This window comes from Mirounga angustirostris, unplaced genomic scaffold (genome assembly GCF_029215605.1).
Source record: "Mirounga angustirostris isolate CCGP_5_RB_7025 unplaced genomic scaffold, mMirAng1.0.hap1 SCAF_5, whole genome shotgun sequence".
Lineage (NCBI taxonomy): Eukaryota > Metazoa > Chordata > Mammalia > Carnivora > Phocidae > Mirounga > Mirounga angustirostris.
The window spans coordinates 50880008-50898017 of NW_026991713.1; positions in this window are offsets into that span (position 1 = coordinate 50880008).

Here is an 18010-nt window from a genome sequence, read left to right on the forward strand (position 1 = left end):
TGTGGCTGTCGTGGAATGAGCTGTGGAACATGGGAGAAGAGGCCAGAGAAGTAGGGATGCATGTGTTGGGGAAAGCCTGAGTGTACAGGTGGAGATTCTGAACCTTGACTGCGCATTGCAGTCACCTGGAAAACCCCAGCTCAAAGCAACCAACCCTGATGTAACTGAGATAGGCCCTTAGCATGAGGAGGTTTTAAAAAAGCTCCCTGTGATTCTAATATGAGGCCGGGCTTGAGAACCACAAACAGGAACCTTAAAAGCTACTGAAAGCTTTTTCCTGAGAGGGAAGGGAGGTTCTTGCAGGGTTTTGAACAGAGTAAATGACATATTCTGATTGACACTCTAAGAGGATCCCTGCTTAAAAACATATGCCATCCAGTCATATTCAATTTATCTTTTAAACCACTTTAAAATCTCTCTCGGGGCGTCTGGCTGGCTCAGTTGGTAGAGCATGCAACTCTTGATCTCAGGGTCGTAAGTTTGAGCCCCGTGTTGGGTGTAGAGATTACTTTAAAATAAAATCTTTAAAAAATAAATTAATTAATAAAATAAAATCTCTCTTGGCATAGTCACAAATCTATAGAGTCATAAATTTTACTTATAAAGTAAAACAAATAAAACTGTTTTAGTGTTCATGAAAGTACCTGGCTTTTAGAATAGTTGCCAAATAACATCAGTGTATTACCATGGGTAAGGTTTTGTGTAGTTTCAAAAAAATATAGGATATCAACATTATAACAAAAAATGCTGTGTGTTTAAAGTGGTATACTTGGTAAAATTCTGTTTAATATTATCCTTCAGTTTCTATGGAAATTTATTGAATGTTATCTAATGAATTAGAGAAGAATATGCATAGACATATTTTTCTGACTTCTGAAGATGAGAATAATGGCTAAAATTAATATGATGTATCTATAAAACCTTTTCTGAGATTGGAAATAATACCTATCTGTGATAAACTGTATGAAAGTCTTATATGGGTGGTAAATAACAGAGAAGATGGAAGTTAAATGACAGTATCTTTTCTATACTGGGATCATGCCATTTATAGTAATTCTTTGTGAAATGTTTTATTATCATGTAAAATGTATAACATTTTCAATCTGACAGTTTTCTGATTGCTTCCCTTTTTGCGAAAAAAGAAAAGAAAAGAAAAATATTCTGTTAATAATGAAAAACATTCTTTTCTATTCTGGAGTATTTGGAAAAACTAGCTATAAACTTGAAGTGCAATATACTGTTTCAAATATGCAGTAACTCTGGGAACTCTATAAAACTGAAATCCACCCACAGCTTTCCAGAACCTAATATCCACATTCATCAGGGGAATCATTAACCTTTTGTAATACCTCTAGGTATCATTATTCCAAAAATGTAGTATTATAATCATTATAAGAGAAATTAGGATAATAGAAAAAGAAAGTAGATCTGTATAGCATGAGGCTGATAATGCAAATCCACAGCAAAAGCTATTTTGTTTCAAAATGGGTGACTGAAATAAATGATGAGTATATTTAATCTACACAGAAAAAAATTGTTTTAACATATTTCTCCTTTTTCAACTTTTAACATTTTGTTATGAAAAATGTCAAGTATATACATAAGTAGAGAGAATAGTATAATGAACTGCCATATATCTATCACCCAGCTTCAACAATTATCTCTGCTAATACTCCTTGTCCTGAAGTCAATTTTCTCTGACATTAATAGAGCCTCTCCAGCTTTCTTATGAATAGTGTTTCCTTGGTATATATTTTTATCCATCTTTTTACTTTTAAACTACCCGAGTCTTCATATTTAAACCTTTTCATTTTTGGAGGTGGCTTTGCTGAGTCTTTCTTCTTTAAATTCAATCTGATAATCTCTGCTATTTAAATAGAGCATTTAGACATTTATAATTAATGTAATTAAAGATATGGTTAGCTTTAAGTCTACCATTTTGCTATTTATTTTCTATTTGTTACATCTGTTCCAGATTCTTTTCCCCCTCTTTTAGGTTATTTTTTAGTATTCTACTTTATCTCCATTATTAGTTTATTAAGTATACCTCTTTATTTTATGTTTTAGTGTTTTTTTCTAGGATTTACAACATTTATCTTCAACTTAGCACAGTCTACTTTCAAATAGCATTTTACCAATTTACATATAATGAAGAACCTTACATACATACTACTTCTGTTTCCTCCCTCTCATTTTTTGTGTTATTGTTGTTATATCTTTTACTTTTGCATATTATAAACTTCACCATGCATTGTTATTTTGGCTTTAAAGAGTCAGTTATTTTTAAGGAGATTTTTAAAAAAGAAAAGATTATTTTATATTTATCCATATATTTAGCACTTCTGATTTTCATCTGGTATAATCTTCCTCTCATATTTCTTGTAATGCAGGTCTTCTGGTGACAAATTTTTCAAAGTTTTGTTTAAAAAGTTTTCATTTCATTTTAAGTTATTGAAGGATGTTTTCAATGAATATAGAATTCTATATTCTGGTTTTTTTCTTTCAGCACTGTAAAATCCATTTTTTTCTAGCTTGAATTGTGTCTAAAGAGAAGTCTTAAATATATTCCTCTGTAAGTAATGTATCCTTTACTCTCTGCCTGCTTTAAACATTTTTCTCTTTGGGATGCCTGGGTAGCTCAGTCATTAAGCGTCTGCCTTCGGCTCAGGTCATGATCCCAGGGTCCTGGGATCCAGCCCCAGGAAGACTGTTTCTCCCTCTCCCATTCCCCTGCTTGTGTTCCCTCTCTCGCTGTGTCTCTCTCTGTCAAATAATTAAAAAAAAAATCTTAATTAAAAAATAAATAAAGATTTTTCTCTTTATCATCTGTTTTCAGCATGATTGAGATGGGCTTTGGTGTAGTTTTCTTTATGTCTATCTTGCCTGGGGCTTGTTGAGGCTCTTGGATCTATGAGTTTATAGTTTTCATCTAATTTGGAAATATTTCAAACTTTTTTTTTCAAATATTTTTTTCTTCCTCCTCTTTCTCCCTCTGTTTGGAACTCCAATTACATATATATAAGTATGCTTAATACTGTTCCACAGATCGCTGAGGCTGTGTTTTTTTCAGATCTTTTTTTCTTCTCAGTGTTTCAGTTAATTTCTAATTCTGTCTTCAAGTTTATTGATCTTTTCTTCTATAATAAACTATTTTCTCTTAAGCCCGTTCAGCTAATTTTTTTTTTAAAGATTTTATTTATTTATTTTGAGAGAGAGAGAATGAGAGACAGAGAGTATGAGAGGGAGGAGGGTCAGAGGGAGAAGCAGACTCCCCGCCGAGCAGGGACCTTGATGCGGGACTCGATCCCGGGACTCCAGGATAATGACCTGAGCCGAAGGCAGTCGCTTAACCAACTGAGCCACCCAGGCGCCCCTCAGCTAATTTTTTATTTCAGATATTGTACTCTTTAGTGTGCAAGTTCCAATTGTATCCTTTTTATAACTCCCATCTATCTCTTCATTATATTCATGTTTTCCTTTAAACGCTTGAGCATATTTAAAATAGGTGCTTGAAAGTTTTTTCTGTGAATTCCATCATTTCTGTCATTTCTTGATCTTTTTCTATTGACTCATTTGCCTTATAGTTTGTGTATTACCTTTTCCTGCTTTTCACATGCCTAATAATTTTTTATTAGATGCTGAACATTATGGATTCTAGGTTTTGAATGCCAGATATTTAAATTTTTCTTTAAAGAGTGTTGGATATTGTTTTGAAGGGAGTTAACTTACTTGTAGATTAGCTTGAGTCTTTTGAATCCTGTTTTTAGCTTTGTTAGGGTGAATCTAAGGTGCTCTTTAGAGCTAGTTTAACCCAATCATTAAAGGAATATCCTTCTGTGGCCTCTACCAAGTGCCTCAGGTGTTCAGGGAGGTCTCTTCATTTTTTTGGTTGGAACTCAAATGTCTTCTTACTCTGGAAATTTTTCGGTTTATAGCTTCCCAGGAGTTCTTTAATCAGCCTTAGAAAATAATTTCCCCCTATTAATTTTCAGCTGAGTATTCACAACAGACTCAAGGGGACTTCTATGAAGATAGATGTGTATACACACACATGTATATATATGTATATATTTGTGTATATATACATATATATATGTGTGTATATATACATATATATGTATTTATCTGAACATTAGAACTGAGTGTGAATTCAAATGATTTAAAAATAAAAAAACTAAAATGTATTTTATTGACTATAAGCTGAACCATGGATATGAAGGCAAGATGAATATATTGATGCTCATACTGCACATTCTAGCATCTGTGGCCCACGGTTAACCTTCAGGTGGTACTTCTATTATATATATAATCTCTCTTCTAAGTCCTTTGCTTCACAAATTCCATCTGCTTCAGTGCCCCCAATCTCTGCCTTTTCAGAGACTACCTTGCTTTACTTGGATTCCCTCTCCCTGCTCCATAATCACGAAAGTGCCTTCAGAAAAAAAGCCAGAGTGATCACTGAGCTTCAGTTAAATTTAACTGAATTTTTTTTAGGGTTTACATACTTGCGCTTCCTGCTGTTTGGTATCTTAAAACAGATGTTTCTTAATCTTGTCCAATTTTCTAGTTGTAAGCACTGGGAGGATCAGTCCAGTATGAGTTACACCATTGTAGCTTGCAGAGGAAGTTTCTGTTTCAATAACTATCCACTCAGAGCCACTCTTATTTTCTCATACTTCTACCTCTACTTCCACTCCTCCTAGATATGTTCTAGAAACTACCGACTTTAAACTGATGGTGGAGGGGATGATTGCAAACCTAATTAGGAGTGACTGAAATGGTAGCACCGCTTGAAGGTTGACCGTGTACCCACAGATGCTAGCATGTACAATGTGGGCATCAATACCTTCATCTTGCCTTCAAATCCATGGTTCAGCTTACAGTCAATAAAGTACATCTTTAAAATTTTGAATCATCTGAATTCACAGTCAATTCTAATGTTATCATGAAGCAAATTTACTAAATAATAATAATAAATAATTCCTACTAATTATTTGGTTCTTCTTTTATAAAGCAATCATATTGAATTTGAATGACAGATTCTTAGCAAAGGTATTAATGATTAAATGTTATTATATTCTTGTTACTGATTCATGTAGTTTAATTGGCTGAATGGATGTTAGGCAAGAAAATTTTTGAAGAGCTAATAATGTATCACTTTGACACCTATTATTTGGATATGATCCAAATTAAGGCATTTATTAGGTAATGTTCTTCCTTTAACCATTTTAATCCCCTACAAAAAGTGAGCTAAACATTTCTACATGTTAAAATTTCCCCAAGCAGTTTCAGAAGGCTGCAGAATAAATACTATAAATGGCAAAAAACATTTAACACCCTAGCCAAAACACTGACCTATTGGAAACACCTTATAAAAAACACAAGAGACTTGTATTTTCTATCAACAGAAGTGACATTACAGTACACTTTTCTTCTAGGAATGTGAGTGGTGATGTTATTAAGAATGATTAATTTTATTTTATTTTTGCTTTCTTAGTAAAGTCAGGTGGTGATATAATGTGAATACTGGTATTTTATTTTATTTTACTTTAGAGGTGTAATGCTGGCTATGAATGGAAAAACTTAAGAATTCACAGTATTCTTCCATTTTAGCATAAACTAGTGAGGCAGTGTGGTGTAGTAAATGATCACTAGAATGAAGTGGCTAGGTTTTAATCCTAACTGATAATAACTTGCAGGCTTTTGTTGAGATATAATTTGTGCACTGTCATGAATTCTATAAAAAGGATTTGTTTTTTTTTTTTTTTTCTCTCCACATATCTGAGAATAAGAATGAACAGTTCACTCATGAGAGGCAGGAATTGTTCTATGGAGGCATGAATGTCATCAGAGATTTCCATGGCTTACTTCAGTGATTCTCAACACTGGAAACCAATGCTACCATTTTGATTGTTTTATTTTCTGTGTTTTATTTGTGTTTTCTCCCCACCCCGCCCCATTTTTAAACATTTCACAGTTTATATACAGTAAAACTCACTTTGGGGGGCGTACATTTCCATAAATTCTGACAAATGCAAACAGTTATGTAATCATTACCACAGTCAACATTCAGAACAGTTGGGATGCCGGGGTGGCTCAGTCAGTTAAGCATCTGACTCTTGATTTCAGCTCAGGTCATTATCTCAGCATCCTGAGGTTGAGACCTGCCTTGGGCTCCATGTTGGGCATGAGTCCTCCTTGAGATTCTCTCCTTCTCGCTCTGCACCTCCCCAGTACCAAGGGCTCTAGGAATGTGAGTGGCGCTCTCTCTCCCTCTCTCTCTCAAAAAAAAAAAAAAAATTCTGAACAGTTACCATTGCCCCTCAAAAAAATTCCCTCATGCAGCCCCTTTGTCATTAAACCTTCCTGGGAACTCCTAGAGCCTGGCAACCTTTGATGTGGTCCCTGTTTATAGTGATTTTCTAGAATGTCACATAAATGGAATCACCCAGTAGATAGCCTTTATAGACTGACCCAGAGCTGCCGTCTTATAATAGATATTCTGTTATTTCTTCTTTACTATCCTCAAATAGAATACAAGGTAAGATTAGCTACTCTGACACATATAATTCCAAATAATAAATATAATGTTCTAACATATATGGACAAAGCAAAAAGTCAATTCTAACATAATATGTATTTAAAATGGAAATAATTGAGCACAACTATTCTAGACCTAGTGAAGTAATCGGATGCTTGCATCTACTTTATGGAAGAGTTTGGTTTTATGGGAAGTAAGAAAATCAGAAGCTATTATGTATAAAAATGAAAAAAAAGCAGAGGTGTGATGTGATTTTTTCAAAATGTGAATAATTCTTGATAAAGATCCAAACAAAACCAAGCACAATCTTACTTTTCACAGAATCTTACTATTCCCAGTAGTTGCATTTCTGGAAAATTCATTGTGTATTTAAAACTGTGTGTTTATATGTAGGGGCACCTGGGTGGCTCAGTTGGTTAAGCATCTGACTCTTGATCTCAACTCAGGTCTCAATGTCAGGGCTGTGAGGTCAAGTCCCGTGTGGAGCCTTCTTAAAAACAAAAAACAAAAAAAACTGTGTTTATATGTAAAGTGGAACTAGATTCCTAGCTTCAGATAATTATAAAAGTTTTCATTATATTATATTCATACTTTAAGGTTTTCATCTACATGAATCTCCATTGGGGTAATCAAAAAATATGTAGACTGTGGCACAATTCACATGTGGCCCTGTCTCATGCACAACAGGAAATGCACTATCCCTGGCTTATACCCAGTAGGAGCCCAAAGTACCCACCAGTCATTGTAACAACCAGAAATATCCCCACAAATTTCTAAAATGCCTCCTACTGGGTGGCAGTTAAGATTCACTGGCCAAGATGAAGTATCTCTCATACCATTCAATACTCTCATCTGGGATCAACCTTCACCAACCTTTTGATTACCAATAGAATTTTACGGGTAGCTTCATGTTAGGAAAGGAATGTCTTAGACTGCTAACTTTTGTATTCTAGTCTCCAGAAATACACTCCACATACTAGAGGTTAATAAATTATCATTTTGATTGATCCCAGTTCTGAGTGTGTTTAGCCTGAAACAGTCTCTGAGATCCTGATTAACTCAGAAGTAAAAAAATTGAGATTTGTCTACATAAAATTAACTTTCAATTTTGTGATAACTATGCCAAGTTTTTATCCCCTCAATAGGTCTTACATTCACAATTAGCTAATCTCCTTTGAAATTTTAAATGTGTCTTTTTAAAAATTCACAAGTGTGGCGCCTGGGTGGCTCAGTTGGTTAAGCGTCTGCCTTTGGTTCATGTCATGATCCCAGGGTCCTGGGATGGAGCTCTGCATTGGGCTCCCTGCTCAGCAGGGGAGTCTGCTTCTCCCTCTCCCTCTGCCCCTCCTTTTACCCCTCCCCCTACTAGTGTTCTTTCTCTTGCTCACTCTCTCCCAAATAAATAAATAAAATCTTTAAAAAAAATAAAAATAAAAATTCACAAGTGAACATTTTTCAAGATTACTACAAATGCTATTTGGTATTTTACCTAAAGGAAGCCAGTCACACAATCTGACATTGGTTGATTTTGATTATTCCCATGAGTAGAAAGAAAATGTATCACCTTCAGGTGGTCCAGGGAAAGATACCTCAGGAACCTTGAGAATTCTCAGGAATGAGTACAAGATAGAAGAATTCAAGTCTTATTGTGGTTATTGGTTATCAATGAGGCAACTTCCACAATATATCTTATGAAATTCTTGGTTTTTAAATAATAAGTTTTTAAATTATGGATATAATTTTTTTATATGGGAAGGGTTTTTAGAGTCACAATGCTGTCTAAGATCATATGCAATGCTGCTAAGTTTGCAGGGATGATGAAATAAGACTTATGTCTTCATTGTCCATTAATGGTAGTTTTTATTGCAATATCCAAAGAGCAGAGTAAAATTTGCTCCTTGGGAATAAGTTATATGACTCCATATAAATTAGTAATAGATATCCAAGGTATTCATGCTATTAGAACAGCCTGAGTTAAGAGTAAATTTGTGTGGGCTGTCTGAAGTAACTTAGAAGCTAGTAGCTTATAAGAAGGAACCAACCATAACCATTTGGATCCAAATATTGCATTAAATCTTTCAATGTATACTTAACAGACACTCACAAAGTACCTATTATATTTCAGACACTTTAAAACCAGAAGTATTCCTTTTTTAAAAAATTTAAATTCAATTAATTAACATATATTGTATTATTAGTTTCAGAGGTAGAGTTCAGTGATTCATCAGTTTTATATAATACCAAGTGCCCATTACATCATGTGCCCTACTTAATGTCCATCACCCAGTTACCCCATCCTCCTTTCCCCCTCCCCTCCAGCAACCCTCAGATCGTTTCCTATGATTAAGTCTCTTATGGTTTGTCTCCCTCTCGGATTTTGCCTTGTTTTATTTTTCTCTCCCTTCCCCTATGATCCTCTGTTTTGTGTCTTAAATTCTACATATGAGTGAGATCATATGATGCTTTTCTTTCTCTGATTGACTTATCTCACTTAGCATAATATCCTCTAGTTCTATCCACATTATTGCAAATGGCAAGATTTCATTTTTTTAAGGCTGAGTAATATTCCATTATATATATATACCACATCTTCTTTATCCATTCATCTGTCGGTGGACCTCTGGGCTCTTTCTATAGTTTGGCTATAGTGGATATTGCTACTATAAACAGTGGGGTGCAGGTGCCCCTTCGGATCCCTACATTTGTATCTTTGGGGTAAATATCTAGTAGTGCAATCGCTGGGTCGTAGGGAGCTCTATTTTCAACTTTTTGAGGAATCTCCATATTGTTTTCTAGAGTGACTGCCCCAGCTTGCATTCCCACAAACAGTGTAAGAAGGTTCCCCTTTATCCACGTCCTCGCCAACATTTGTCGTTTCCTGACTTGTTAATTTTAGCCATTCTGAACAGTGTGAGGTGGTATCTCATTGTGGTTTTCATTTGTATTTCCCTGATGCCAAGTGATGTGGAGCATTTTTTCATGTGTCTGTTGGCCATTTGGATGTCTTCTTTGGAGAAATGTCTGTTCATGTCTTCTGCCCATTTCTTGATTGGATTATTTGTATATTGGGTGTTGAGTTTGGTAAGTTCTTTATAGATTTTGGATACTTATCTAATAAGACTCTTGCAAATATTTTCTCCCATTCTGTAGGTTGCCCTTTTTGTTTTGTCGACTGTTTCCTTTGCTGTGCAAAACTTTATACCTTGGGGCGCCTGGGTGGCTCAGTTGGTTAAGCGACTGCCTTCAGCTCGGGTCATGATCCTGGAGTCCCGGGATCGAGTCCCACATCAGGCTCCCTGCTCGGCGGGGAGTCTGCTTCTCCCTCTGACCCTCCTCCCTCTCATGCTCTCTGTCTCTCATTCTCTCTGTCTCAAATAAATAAATAAAATCTTCAATAAAAAAAAAACTTTATATCTTGATGAAGTCCCAATAGTTCATTTTTGCTTTTGTTTCTTTTGCCTTTGGGGACGTGTCTAGCAAGAAGTTGCTGCAACCGAGGTCAAAGAGGTTGTTGCTTACAAAGCACATTCTTGTTCATATTATACATTTCTAATTATCTCATAAATTCTCAAAAGTAAAAATTCTTAAAGAATTTGCCTATCTAAAATGTTGATACAAGATAATATATTACTCTTTGGAAAGATTGTACCAATTCCTACTCTCAACAACAGTGACTGCTATGAATTATTTACATCTTTGTTCTAGTGAAAGGTAAAAGAGAGTATCTCATTGTTATTATTTGCATCTCTGTAATAACTAGTGAAGTTGGATATCCTTTAAAATATTAAATGACCATAGTTTTTCATTTATTTGTATGTGTATTTCAATTACCTGGAGATCTGCCCATTTTTCCACTGGGATATTCATCTCCCTCACCTAAATTTTGGTAAGAACTGACTTATATTAAAGATTTTAACCTAACATTTTCCCTTCAGAATATCATTTATGTTTTAATGTTGTTTCTTGTATCACTAAGCATATAGATATATAGATACACATACAGATATGTATCTACATGTATACAGAAGCCATATAAATGTATTTGGCTGAAGAGATAGAAATATATATATCTTTGGTACATATATACAATATATGGATATCCTATATATCTTTGATGTTTTTGTTTAGAAAGATTGTCAAATGATCACCTAAATTTTTTTCTAGAATGTTTACAAACTGTCACACTTTTCCCCCAAGGTATACAAATAGATGTCTTAACCCCACCCCCTGAGGCTCACCAGACAAAAAAAGGATTCGGGAAGGAATGTGTGAAGATTACTTGGTGGTGGTAGCAGTCACATCCCTACTGATCCCAAACAACCCTGTCAAAAGGGTGGGTGAGCAGGGTGTGATTACTCCTACTCTGGACAAAATGGCCTCACCAAAGCTGTGTGTCAAAATCATCTTGCTTGCTACCTTTTAAGGCTCATTCTGAAATAAAATCCTTTATATAGTATTTCTGTTACTCATGGAACTTTCCATTGCATCAGCTATCTGTATTCTAGGATGTCTATGTGATAACTTGCTGGGTGTGGGAATGAGTGAAGGACTAGAATTCAGATTAGCATAAAATCACACCATCAAGAGTAATGTGGGAGGAAGATTCATCCTTCCTTAAGAGAGGAAGGTTTATAATGCTCTAGAGACTTCAGAGATCAGTGATCACATCAAGAAAACCCTCCCTCTCCTCTGTCCTGAAGGTAGCCTCAGATCTACAGGTGAGCAAGCAGCTCTATACCCAGGCCTTGAGTCTTAGCTATTCACTTAGATCACTATGACTAGAACTCATGAAATACCAGCTACTAGTGGGGCTTTGCAGTTTACGGTATGCTTTCACATGAGTTGTGTGGTTATTATTGAAACAACATTTCTCATTAACAGATCAGGGCATTTTTTATTATGTTTTTTGTGTTTACATTACACATATTACACAGAAACACTGTTCTCTTGGGCTTTTTTCACTTGAAACAATATTTTCAGCCATTAAAAAGTATTTGAAAATGTCATTTATAAACATTTCTTAGAGTCTTATTTTTGAAAATGGAAAAGCAAAGAGAAAAAATTTTAAAAGGCTTATAATCACATCACCTTAGTCATTTCTATTAACATTTCAAAAGGTAGAACTCAACTATTATACGTCTAAAAAATATCAAATGATAGAGGAAAAAAATACAATAGAAAAAGCCTCTTTCCCCCAAATCTAACTAACCAGTAGTTCCCTTCTCTAAAGGAAACCAGCATCAAGTTTGCTATACCTGATAAACTTATGGTGTGTGTGGGTGCCTATGTGTGCATGCTACTGTGTCTTTTTTGTATATACATGTACATCTGTGTTTAAATGTTTGTGTGTATATTTTCATGTACATTAAGGAACACATACTATATACACTGCTTTGTATCTTGCTTTCATAATGAATCTTGAGAACTTTCATAATCAGCATATACAGAGCTTCCTTTCTCTGGATAAAAGCTGCCTGATATTCCACTCCATTCCACTCCACTGTAATTTGCTTGACCAATTTCCTATTAATGCATATTTAGATTCTCAAGTTTTTTGTTTCTTTGTCTTTGCTATAACAAGCAACAATACAAAGGATATCTTTGTAAACGTATTTTGGTGTTTTTTTCATGTATATTCATAGAATAAATTCTCAACAGTGGAATTAGTGAGTCAAAGGGTATATGCCTTTTGAATTTTTGATGCATATTGGGAAATTAGAAATTGTTCTCCAAAAAGGATGAATCAACTTACACCTTCATCAATAATATGAGAGTACCTCTTTTCCTACACCCTTGACAATACTTTATATTTAGTTACTTTTAAATGTGTCTAATTTTTAATTTATTTAATTTTAATATCTATCAATATTTTATACTTACTGTTTGGGTTTACACTTCTTTCATTATAAGCACCTCTTAGCCTTTTGTGCTTCTGTTTCCGTAAAACAGAATTCTGTAGTCTTGTCCATTCTTCTACTAGATGACATGCTTACTGGTAAGCATAAGCATTTTGGAAATTAAAGTTGTTCCTTTGTCTCATATGTTTGCAGACATTTTTCCCCATGTATTGTTTATGGTGTAGCTATTTTTATTTTAATTCCTACATAGCTACTTAATATACTTTTTAAAAAACACTTTCTTGAGTCAAATTTATTTATTTTATTTTTTAATTTATTTTTCTTTATTTGACAGAGAGAGACACAGGGAGAGAGGGAACATAGGCAGGGGGAGTGGGATAGGGAGAAGCAGGCTCCCCACTGAGCAGTGAGCCAGATGCGGGATTCGATCCAGGACCCTGGGATCATGACCTGAGCCGAAGTCAGATGCTTAACGACTGAGCCACCCAGGCGCCCCTTACATCAAATTTATATATCTTTTCTTTTATAGCTTTCAAGTATCTGCTTATAAAGGTCTTCCTGCTTATAAAGGTCTTCTCCATTCTAAGCTTATAAACACATTCATCTATGTGCTCTACTTGATCTTTTATGATTTTGTTTTTTTATATGGTATAACAATTTTTAATCAATATTTTATTAAAACATAATGTACATTAGAAAGCTCACAATCGTAAGTGTGCAACTTAATGAGTTTTCACCAAATAAACATTCCCATGTAGCTAACATCTGGATTAAGAAACAAAAACATTATCAGCATGTCAAAGCCCCCTTTATATCCCCTTCCAATCATCACCTCCCTCCAAAGGTAATCCCTTCACCCTCTTGACTTCTAATATCATGCATTAGCTTTTCCTATTTTTGAATTTTTAGTAAATGGAATCATCCAGTATGTACCCTTTTGGACCATTTAGCTCAACATGATGTCTGAGATTTATCCATGCTCTGTGTAATTTTAGTTTGTATATTTTCATTCCATGTACAAATAATAATTTATTAACTCATTCCACTGCCAATAGATATTTGAGTTGTTTCCATTTGGGGGCCAAGATGAATAGTGCTGTTACAGTCTTTGGATATATTTATACACTTTTTTTTTTTTTTTTTTTTTTTTGGCTAGGCTTATCTTTAGGAGTGGAAATCCTAAGTTGAACTTTTGTAGTTATTTCCAAATGGTTTTCCAAAATGATTGTACCAATTTATACTTTTGCCAGCCATGTATGTTTTACATTCTAACCAACTTTATATAATCTTTTTTTCATTTTAAGCATTCTGAGGGGTGTGAATTGCTTTCCCACTGTGGTTTTAATTCACATTTCTCTGATGGCTAGTGATGTTGAGTAGCTTTTCATGTGTTAATTGGCCATGTAAGCATGCTTGTTTGTGAAGTGCCTGTTCAGGTCTTTTGCCCATTTTCTACTGGATTGTTTATCCTTTTTCTTATGGATTTATAGAAATTCTTTATATATCTGGATAAGAATCCTGTACATCCAAGTATCTTCTCCCACTCTGTGGCTTGTCTTTTCACTCTCCATGCTATCTTTTGATAAAAGAAATTCTTAATTTTAATATTGTTTGATTTACCAAATTTTTCTCTTATTGCTAGTGCCTTTCGTATCCTGGTGAAACATTAATATTTTTTTATTTCTTTAGAAATTTTTAAGCAGATTAATGAAATTTAGTTGACAAAATAAACTGCACATATTTAAAGTGTATGATTTGTTAAACTTTGGCAGTGATGAGTAATGTACATTATCTAGATTATGATGATAGTTTCATGATTGAACATATATGTCACAACATCAATTTTAATGCTTCAATAATATTTCATCCTTTGAAAGTGTTCTAATTTGTTTCTCATTCCTCTAATATTGGGGAGTAAAATTGTTTCCCTCTTTTCCCCATCATAAAAAATAATAGCCGTTAAATGTCACAGAGATGAAACAGCATGTATGAACAGGAAATAATGGATATGGTTTGTGGAAGACAAGATGTGCTAGGTTGCTTAGCAATGCCATTATGTGAGGGAAGAAGAGCAAGAGCGTTGCATGGGATGACGAGGAATGCTCAAGCTGTGCTGTGCTTCAGTAACGAGCTGTCATGTGTAGTGATGTACAGTTCTGAAGTGATAAAGTATGCAGGCAGCATAGCAAGAAGCGCTGGCCTAGCGTGCTGACAGCTGCCTACTTTCGGAGAAACTGACTGAAGTAGGAAAGAAAAGACCTTTCTCCCTTCTTAAAAATGGTTTTAGTTACAAGAGCATTTGCTCACTTTTTAAAAATCAGGGAATATTTGTGCATCAAGTGACAATCATGCCCCAGACCCAGGTCCACTCCCTATCGACAACCCCTGGAAGTATTTTGGTATGTAACCTTTCAGACATTTTCTGTGAATAGTTTTAAACACATACAAACATGTACATATATACACATAAACATTGTTTTTTTAAAAACAGGACTGCTAATAAAAATAATGCTTGGCAACTTGCTCTATTCACTTACTATCTTGTGGTTCCCTTTCCATACCAGGGTGCTACCGGTGTGCCTGCTACCCTCCTTCTCCAAACACAGCTCAGGATGCAGCTGGTAGGCCCCGGTCTCAGTGTCAACACCTGGAGCTCTGGTTGAGCCCACGAGGTGGAGTGAGCAGCAGAAAGACAGCCTGCCTGGCAAGTGGGTGGCTGGGTACCGACAAGAACCTTCTCTTTGGCAGGTTTTGCCCCTTTCGCACACAACCGCACTTTTAGGATGAGTGCTGGTTTCAGCCCCCTCAGGCACCTTCCCCCTCTTTGTCCCATTGCCTCTCCTCTAGTCCAAGAGTAGCAAACTCAGAAGCCTACAGAAGCCCAGCAAGTCAAGTAAATGAGTGAAGCAGGCTCAGTAGAAGAGTGTTAGAACTGTCAGAAGTGGAGCCCTGTTTTAATGGCAGCCACTACTCACACCACCACTCACACACATCCCCTTGTAAGGGGGGGATATTGCCAGATCTCTGAATTTTCCTTGAAGAAGTCATGAGAAGCCAGGAAAAGTCTTGAGAAGCTACAAATCCAAATTTTATGAGAAATCTTCTAATTTTCAAATGTCAGCCAGCCAAATGTTTTGGGATGTACTTAGGTCTTTACCTTTTCTTTTTCTTTTTTTCTTTTTTATTTTTAAGATTTTTATTTATTTATTTGAGAGAGAGGGAGAGCACATGAGAGGGGGGAGGGTCAGAGGGAGAAGCAGACTCCCTGCTGAGCTGGGAGCCCCATGCAGGACTCGATCCTGGTACTTGAGGATCATGACCTGAGCCGAAGGCAGTCGCTTAACCAACTGAGCCACCCAGGCACCCTGCCTTTTCTTTTTAAAATAAACTTTATTTTTTAGAACAGTTTTAGATTTACAGAAAAATGGCAGATAGTTTAGAGAGTTCTTGTCTACCCTCATACCCACATTTTCCTAATACTGGTACAGTAGGTTGTCACAATTAAGGAACCAATATTGATACATTAATATTAATAACTTATTCAGATTTCCTTAATTTTATCTAATGTCCTTTTTCTGTTCCAGGATCCCATCTGGGATACCACATTACATTTAGTAGTCATGTATCCTTAGTCTCCTTTTGACTGGAACAGTATCTCAGATTTTCCTTGTTTTTGATGACCTTGACAGTTTTGAGGATTATTGTTCAGGTATTTTGCAAAATGTCCCTCAGCTTGGTTTTTCTGATGTTTTTCTCATAATTAAACAGAGGTTATAGGTTTTCAGGAGAAGGCCACAGAGATAAAGTACCATTCTCAAAACATACCAAAGGTACATACTATCAACATGACATATCCTGGTTGATGCTGACCTTGGTCACCCAGATGAGGTAATGTTAGGTCTCTCAACTGTAAATTCACTCTCCACTCCCCCCCCCCTTTTTGTACTGAACTCTATGAAAGGAAGTCACTACTCACAGCCCACACTTAAGGAGTGGGGAGTTGTGCTCCATCTCCTTGAGGACGGTGTTTCTCCATAAGTTACTTGGGACTCTTTCAGCACAGTCTTGCATAAGCAACTCCTACCTACCTTTCTGGCTTCGTCCAACTGCTCCTTCTCTCCCCCAGTCCAAGCTCTCATGCTACAAACCTGTACTTGCAGGTGCTGGATAGTACCATTCTTTCTCTCATCTTTGTTCTTGCTATGGCCACTCTCTGGGCAGAGATGTCCCATGGCTTCCTCCCCTGCATGTTCAATTCCCTTTTAACCTTCAAGATTGCTCAGATACCCAGCACTCTAAGAAGTCTTTCCGGAACCCTGTCTATATTAGGGGACTTTCCTGTGTCCCCAAATACCCAGTGCATGTCTCCATCCTGGCATTCATCCATCTCTATGGTTCATTCTTTATATTCTCTCCTGTTAGACCACTATTTTGAGAGCAGGAGGTGTCTTTTTTTTACTTGTCTTTCTATCCCCTGTGTGTATGCAGTCCATACATCAGACACCAATGTTTTTTGAAGGAATGAACTAAAAAATTTACTGAATCCCAGAATATAAGATTTCTTCTTCGAATTCCCAGTCCTTCTGTCAACACCCACCATATTGTGTGTTGCATTATGATTACTTGGGTGCTTGTCTTATTCATTTTAATATCTCTAATACTCTTCAAGGGCTGAGATCATGTTTTGTTTTTCACACAGTTTCGTGATTTTTTTTTTTTTTTTTTTTTGCTGCTGTTGTCTTTTCTGTAATTTTTTAGGACAGTGTCTTGCACAAAATAGGTATTTAATAAATCTTTGTGGAATGGCTGAATGAGTTAATGAACAAATAAATGAATCTGCCTAGGAATGTAGCTGATGAGAATGGATTACACAAGGAAAGGAAAAATAACAGTCTCGAAAATAAGTGATAGAATTGTTCAAAAAAAGATTTTATTTTGAAGTAATCTCTACACCCAACATGGGGTTCAAACTTATAACACCGAGATTGTCTACCCACCTTGCCAGCCAATAAATGGTAGAATTTTCATACTGAATGAGGTTGATTTGTAATACCACCTAGCACATTATTTCCAAATTTTTATCACATGAAAATAAATATTACCTTTAATACAGAAATTTGAAACATGACTGTATTCTAAATGAAAAAGCCATTCTCCTCCTTAACAACAGAGAGTCAAGCCTGATTTAGGTCTTAGGTGGCCCTTCCCCCCAAAAAAAGATACACCATGTTACTCTTGGAAATAGCTGACTGGTGTGTACCATTATGTTCTTTCCTTCCCTTTAAAATCCAAGGAACTCAAATCCAAGATTTTTTTAAATAACATGTTTTTCTAACTGTAATTAAATCTAATTCTTTGTAAGTGTCCACTGCTAAGGAGAAGTGAATAGAGGGGGCCTCACACAGAAGAAGTTGAATGAGGAGGGAATTTAGCCCCTCTTTTTCTCTACCCAAAAGTACATTTTATGAATATTTCCTACTCAGTATTTGATTATAACAACCTGTAGAGGGCGTCCTTGCACCAAGAGCCATAGGGGTTTGAGCACTGCTAAGGAAAAAAAAGTTTCAATTATGACCACACTTTCAGGAATCAAAGAAAATGTCTATTGTGT